Source organism: Pseudophryne corroboree, chromosome 10 (assembly GCF_028390025.1).
Source record: "Pseudophryne corroboree isolate aPseCor3 chromosome 10, aPseCor3.hap2, whole genome shotgun sequence".
Taxonomy (NCBI): Eukaryota; Metazoa; Chordata; class Amphibia; order Anura; family Myobatrachidae; genus Pseudophryne; species Pseudophryne corroboree.
In genome coordinates this window covers 248,888,836-248,895,653 of record NC_086453.1, presented here as the reverse complement: position 1 = coordinate 248,895,653, position 6,818 = coordinate 248,888,836, and the positions used below count along the sequence as shown (strand labels likewise).

Genomic DNA, 6,818 nt, shown 5'->3' with positions numbered 1-6,818 from the left:
GTTCCTATCCAAGCTCAACTGTATCTTTAAGATGGATTGGATGGAAACACTATTGCAAAAAGATAAGAAGGTGGAACGGTTCTTTATGATGTGGGAATCATATATAGATATGCTACCTCTATTTGTTATGCAACAGCTCCACCATAGCTTACAGAACACCGTATGGTACCAAACAAAAATTGCTGTGGGTGAACCACCAATTGTTTTACTTTGATCACTTCCAGGCTTCAATACTCTGTGCAACTATATATTGTTTATTCTGATATGTTACTTTTTATATGTTAAACTGACAAAATTTGGGAGTTCTGATGTTCATATTCAAAATTATTTTTGATGCTTTCATCTGTGTCAAATGTTGATTGTATTTTTTATTTTATTTCTGTAAACGAGAAGACCCTGCCTCCAATGTCACAGTTTATGACTTGTCTTTCTTTTCCTGTAACACATCTGATGATACCTCAATAAAAAAATTAAAAAAAAAATCAAAAATGTAAAAAATGCCAAGAAAGTTTCAATTGCTGTGATTTTTTTTGTCTGATTTGTAAGGGGTACAAACACTTCCTGGTCCTGTACCCTAAAAATGGAATGAACCTAATTTTATTTTGTGTTCTACTGAAGTACATATGTGGAAAAAAATAGAATCCGACCTTCTATCACTTTAGGGCCAATCCTATTGTTTGATCTTTGATGTTATGGTTTTCTGCTAGAAAGCTGCAGTCCTGCATAAATATAATAATGAGGTAAGGAATGTATTGCATATTATATTATATTGGTATAACATTACCATTTTGGAGGATGTGTATGACTTATTATGATGTTCAATATTGTACGTATGCATAATTTGTTATTTTTGATCAAGCCTGTTAGCCCAAGATTTCTCTTTGTATTTTGTTTTGATGTACTGACACTGTTTAACGATATGACGTGTATCATCTTAATAAAAACAATACATAAAAAAGGAATGTATTGCGTCCAATCATTGGATCAATTTGCCAATAAACGGGTACTTGGCCTGTTTTATTATATAATGTGTATGAAAAATCTGTTCATCATTTCGCTGATGAACCAGAGAAATCATGATAACAAACCACGGATCGGTTGGCCAAGACAGAGAATCTCAACCTTAATTCTAGATATCTTGCAGTGTGTAGGAATTCTCAATAATCTGACCATATTTCCCACATTATTTCATGATTACTGTATGTCATCCTCCTTGTAGGAGGACATACGCAAATTCAGTGAAGTGTGGCAGAAAATTTGGTATGTTAATGAAAAAATGACTTAGCGCGTAGCTCAGATATTGGAGCCTCTGATTTGGCAAAAAAAAAAAAAAATCACCCCGATTGTCAGGACAACCGAAATATCTGACAGTATGTACCTAAAAGGAGCTTGGAAATGACAAGACATGGTTACATTTTTGCACTTCTAAGAATCTGAGAAAATCAGTTATTTTTACAGTGAGTAAATGCTCTTTTGTCTCTTGTAAAAAAAAAATGGTCTCCTAAATGTGTCCTCCTGTACCAGAAAGCAGACACTAATTATTGTATGTGGGCATATATGTGGGCCTGTAGCACAACTTAAAAGAAAGCATGGACAGGGCTATAACTGGGGGGCACATTCCGTCAGGTGCACAATTTGAGGTGGCGCTGAGATGGTCACCCTAACACCCCCTCTCTCTGACTCCCCTCCTGGAGGCTTCAGTTTCCCAACAGTCATGAAGGGGGTGGAGCCAGAGCCGGTTGCATAGCAGCTGCTGAACCTGGCTGCTGGCGGAAGTTAGCCACAGTTGGGGATGAGAGTGAGGGCGGGATGTACTAAGCCTTGAAAAGTAATAATTTCACTGTAATAAAGTACCAGCCAATTACCTCCTAAGTGCCATGTCACATGCTGGGTTTGAAAAATGACAGGAGGTGATTGGCTGGGACTTTATCACAGTGAAATTATCACTTTTCAATGCTAAGTACATTCCGCCCTCAGAGAGCAGCGGTGACAGCTGGTGGGGACAGCAGGGTGGAGACAGCCTCAGACAGGTGGGGACAGCCGGAGATCAGGGATCAGGACATGGGTAAATGAAGAGTACAGTAATGCAGAGATCTGTCACACATACAGGTAATATAGATCTGCTACATGAATTGTAACTTGTGTACCCATATATGCAGTACAGATATAGTCCCCCCTACCTCTATATGCAGTACATGCACAGTCTCCTCTATCCCTATGAAGTAGGTGCATAGTCTCCTCTATCCATATATACAGTACGTGTATAGTCCCCCCTACCTCTTTATTCAGTACATGTATAGTCCTCCTCTACTTTAATATGCAGTATGTATAGAGAGCTTTAAGTCATTATGTACATACCTTTTCTTTTGAAATGCTAAGAAAACAAAACAAATTACAGCCTTGCCCCAGGTGACAAAAATTCTAGTTTCAGCACTGTAATTAATAAAAAATAGTGAAAATTAATTTACATGTACTTTTAGGCTAATCAGATCATTTCTAGAAGTGCTGTTTATTCTCAATAGGTCAGTTTTATTATGTTTTCATGTATGGAATAGGTTGAAAGAAAATCCAAAAGTAAGCAACAGCTTACAGTATAAGACAATATGCTCAGTCAGAGCTTACAGTGAAATGGCCCTCTAATCACAGTTTTTTTCCTTGTTTTCATCTAGGAATATTTCACAGGACATATATCACATACAGTACAGTACACAGAGCAATCATAGTTCCCCATCAAGGCATCAGAAGCCACGAGGTTTGTCATACAAACCCTGGTCATACTCATAGAAATAATACAAAGTGTAAGATTTCAGGAACTCATGCACAATATAAGCTACAGTAGCAATTTCAATAACCTGGCAATGTGTGCTGATAGAAGTAGGGCTGGCTCTACCATTAGGCAACTGCCTATGGCACCAGGTTCTCTGGGGGCAGCCCTGAGTCTGCTTATATCAAAAGTAAGGATAATTCTGAGAGATGCATTCTTGTTAAATTCAATGCAGACACCGGCTGTTGTACTTCTAAGATGCTACCTCCACAGTTTCACCTGAGGGGCTGGAAAGTGGGTACTGGTGTGTGGTTTGGGGTCCGTCCGTATGTACGTACGTACGATGACAACAGGCTGGAGTTTTGCCTAGAGAGTCAAGAAACCTTGTACCGGCACCAGATAGTAACATAGTTTATATAGGTTTATAAGGTACTATAATTGACATAACAGGTCATTAACAACAGCTAGTAATTAAGAAACTCTCAAGTCCAAATCTGTTTTTTTTTAGGATTTCTTGCAAAATCCATCTTGTAAAGCTGACCCTAAGGCCCCCATTTATCAAGCCTTGGAGAGTGATAAATAGCATTGTGATAAAGTAACAACCAACCAGCTCCTAACTGTCATGTCAGACTGGCTGTGTTTGAAAAATGATAGTTAGGACCGATAGGATGGTACTTTATCACCATGCTATTTATCACTCTCCAAGGCTTGATAAATCTGGGCCTAAGTATTTTGATCAAAATATAAACAAATTGTTTATTCTTTTTATTTTGCTATATGCACACATATTTATAGGGGTGTGACAAGCTACTTTCTCTCTTTATTCAGTACAGTACAGTATGTCTGTATATACAGGGATGCAATGGGAAGTGGGTACAAAGTAATTAGCCCATGCTTGTTTGGTGGCTTGGTCCCAGGCCTGCTAAAGAGACACAGCTATGTCCCAAATATGGCATGTTCATGATCCTTTCAGCAGTGGTGTAGCAAGTTAGCAACTACAAAGTTCTCTGATATTTGCAATGAGGAATGGTCACACCCTTACATGCTTTGACATTCCACCCTGTAATGGGGCCAGACATCTATGATGGTGGCCTTGTGTATGCAGGCTTATACATATCTTATGCTAAAAGAAAAGAAAAGGGGCGACCCGGCACTGGTCTCTATGTAAATGAAATAACAAATGATGAACAAACCAGAATTCGGACAATTAAGATATATTTTCGTAAATTATCAAATCTCTGTCCAGTATGGTGGTGCGCCCAGAGCCAGAAGGAACATGTGTCAACAAAGGGAGAAGAAAGGAAGGCTCTTGTGTGGGTGCACTCTTAAATAGTTGAAATAAGGTTCAAATAGTTTTAATTATACATAGTGGTTAATAAAATATAACTTTTAATGGATATACATTATAAAGAATATCTCATGATTACCTATTAAGCAACATAGGATCCAAAAAATAAATGTGATTTAAAATGCATATTAAATTGAAAAATTTGAAAGAAATTGTTTTAAAAATTGAAGGAATGTTCTGGTCCTATCTCACAGGATGTGATAAGAAAGGCTGTAGACACTTTGCTGTTCTACATTCGTTTCAGCCCGACCAGTACAGAAAATCTGTATCGTTGAGACCAAAATATGGTCAATTGTCAAATATGAGGATAGTGAGACATTACCCACTTCCCACCAGTCACCAACCAAATGCACTGTATAATAAAGAGCTCAGAGGGTCTTGAGCAATTGTATAAACAGAGTATGCATACAAAGGGTAGGGATATTTTAGAAAAGAATGAAATCAAGTGGTGATACTGCTGTTGGTGTCAGATAACGCACATCACAAGGATAAAGAGTCTACTACACTGGGTATTCCCTGTGAGACTCCCCCTCAGGTACTGACCCAGCCCAACACTGTATAGCTTCCAAGATCGGACGAGATCGGGCACTGGTAGTGTGGTATGGTAGTAGACAGATGGGTGGGTTAGACGCCAATGAGAGTGCACCTATATAAAAGAGAAAATGTGACAATTGGTCACAAAAAGGTGTGGATCTGCTTTCTACGTTAGGCTGGATGCAGTAGGTCCTACATAGGTGGTATTACGCATCCAGGATCATAGATGAGAGTCCACCGAAAGAAGAAAAAGAGTCAAGAATGGAAGCAGAAGGCATCAATAATTATGTGCAAAGTACCATGCTAACAAACATTTACTGACATCAAGAATAGATGCAAAGAATAATACATATTGTATATAAGCACCTATGTGGGACCTACTGCATCCAGCCTAACGTAGAAAGCAGATCCACACCTTTTTGTGACCAATTGTCACATTTTCTCTTTTATATAGGTGCACTCTCATTGGCGTCTAACCCACCCATCTGTCTACTACCATACCACACTGCCAGTGCCCGATCTCGTCCGATCTTGGAAGCTATACAGTGTTGGGCTGGGTCAGTACCTGAGGGGGAGTCTCACAGGGAATACCCAGTGTAGTAGACTCTTTATCCTTGTGATGTGCGTTATCTGACACCAACAGCAGTATCACCACTTGATTTCATTCTTTTCTAAAATATCCCTACCCTTTGTATGCATACTCTGTTTATACAATTGCTCAAGACCCTCTGAGATCTTTATTTATAAATAAATTATACAGTGCATTTGGTTGGTGACTGGTGGGAAGTGGGTAATGTCTCACTATCCATTGCCGGACCTGTCCAGCTCTCTCATATTTGACAATTGACCATATTTTGGTCTCAACAATACAGATTTTCTGTACTGGTCGGGTTGAAACGGATGTAGAACAGCAAAGTGTCTACAGCCTTTCTTATCACATCCTGTTAGACAGGACCAGAACATTCCTTCAATTTTTAAAACAATTTCTTTCAAATTTTTCAATTTAATATGCATTTTAAATCACATTTATTTTTTGGATCCTATGTTGCTTAATGGGTAATCATGAGATATTCTTTATAATGTATATCCATTAAAAGTTATATTTTATTAACCACTATGTATAATTAAAACTATTTGAACCTTATTTCAACTATTTAAGAGTGCGCCCACACAAGAGCCTTCCTTTCTTCTTCCTTTGTTGACACATATCTTATGCTGTAAAACAGGGCTGGCCAAACCGGTCCTCGAGATCTACCAACAGTTCATGTTTTCCAGGCCTCCCGGATATCTGTAGAATTGTCAGTTAGGAATTAATTCAGCACACCTTAATTAGTAATGACTACACCTGTGCACCAGCTAGGTGGTTTGGAAAATGTGAACTGTTGGTAGATCTCGAGGACTGGTTTGTCCAGCTCTGCTGTAAAACAAACCTAGTATAACCAAGTAATGTCATCACAAAATCATTACAAGGAGGATTAGCACCTTTCTAATTGTAGAAACAGATAAAAAATATAACTAAGTGTACCGGTAGTACAGAGCATTGGGTACTCTTTAAAAAAAACAACAACAACATTTCAACCTGATAATGATGATGGCTGTAATATCTACAGCAAGATATGCTTAAAATGTATCATACACTGTGAGCATATCTTACCCAAGCATACACAATTATTTTTTCGGACTTATGTATCTACAGTATTTTTTAAATAAATTTTGTCCAACTTTTCATAGGCCTCATAGAGAGAAAAGGACTGGGAAAAATAGAAGGAAAATGACACACGCAAAGAAAGAAGAAAAGTGTGAAAATAAGAGTAAACAGGATAGAAAAAAAGACAAGGTTTATTATATTCACTTCTGTAGCAACAGTCATAAGACCCAAAAAGCAGGGGGGGGGGGGCAGCTGATTCCAAAGGTTTGGTGCTGTTGTCAGCAGTGGGGAGGAGATAATGGTATATGTGAGGTAAGGAAAAGCACATGAGGAAAGAGGGCCCTGCCCTTTCTATTGTACAAATAGTGTAGGTTTTTGCCCCTCTTCAGCCCATAATAACTGTTTCTTTGAATGATATTTAATTTTGACAGATATCAAAACATATTATTCCGGTAATAATTGCCTACATATAGACATTCCACTTTAGATGCAGAAGCACATGAAGCAACATCTATTGGCGGTAA

At 38.3% G+C, this 6,818-nt stretch overlaps 2 pseudogenes; one reads left to right on the top strand and one right to left on the bottom strand.

The window, feature by feature from the left end:
• Positions 1-4,606: 4,606 nt before the first annotated feature.
• On the bottom strand, positions 4,607-4,725 carry LOC134967087 (5S ribosomal RNA; annotated as a pseudogene).
• A 408-nt stretch (positions 4,726-5,133) lies between these two features.
• LOC134968315 (5S ribosomal RNA) lies at positions 5,134-5,252 on the top strand (annotated as a pseudogene).
• Positions 5,253-6,818: the final 1,566 nt, after the last annotated feature.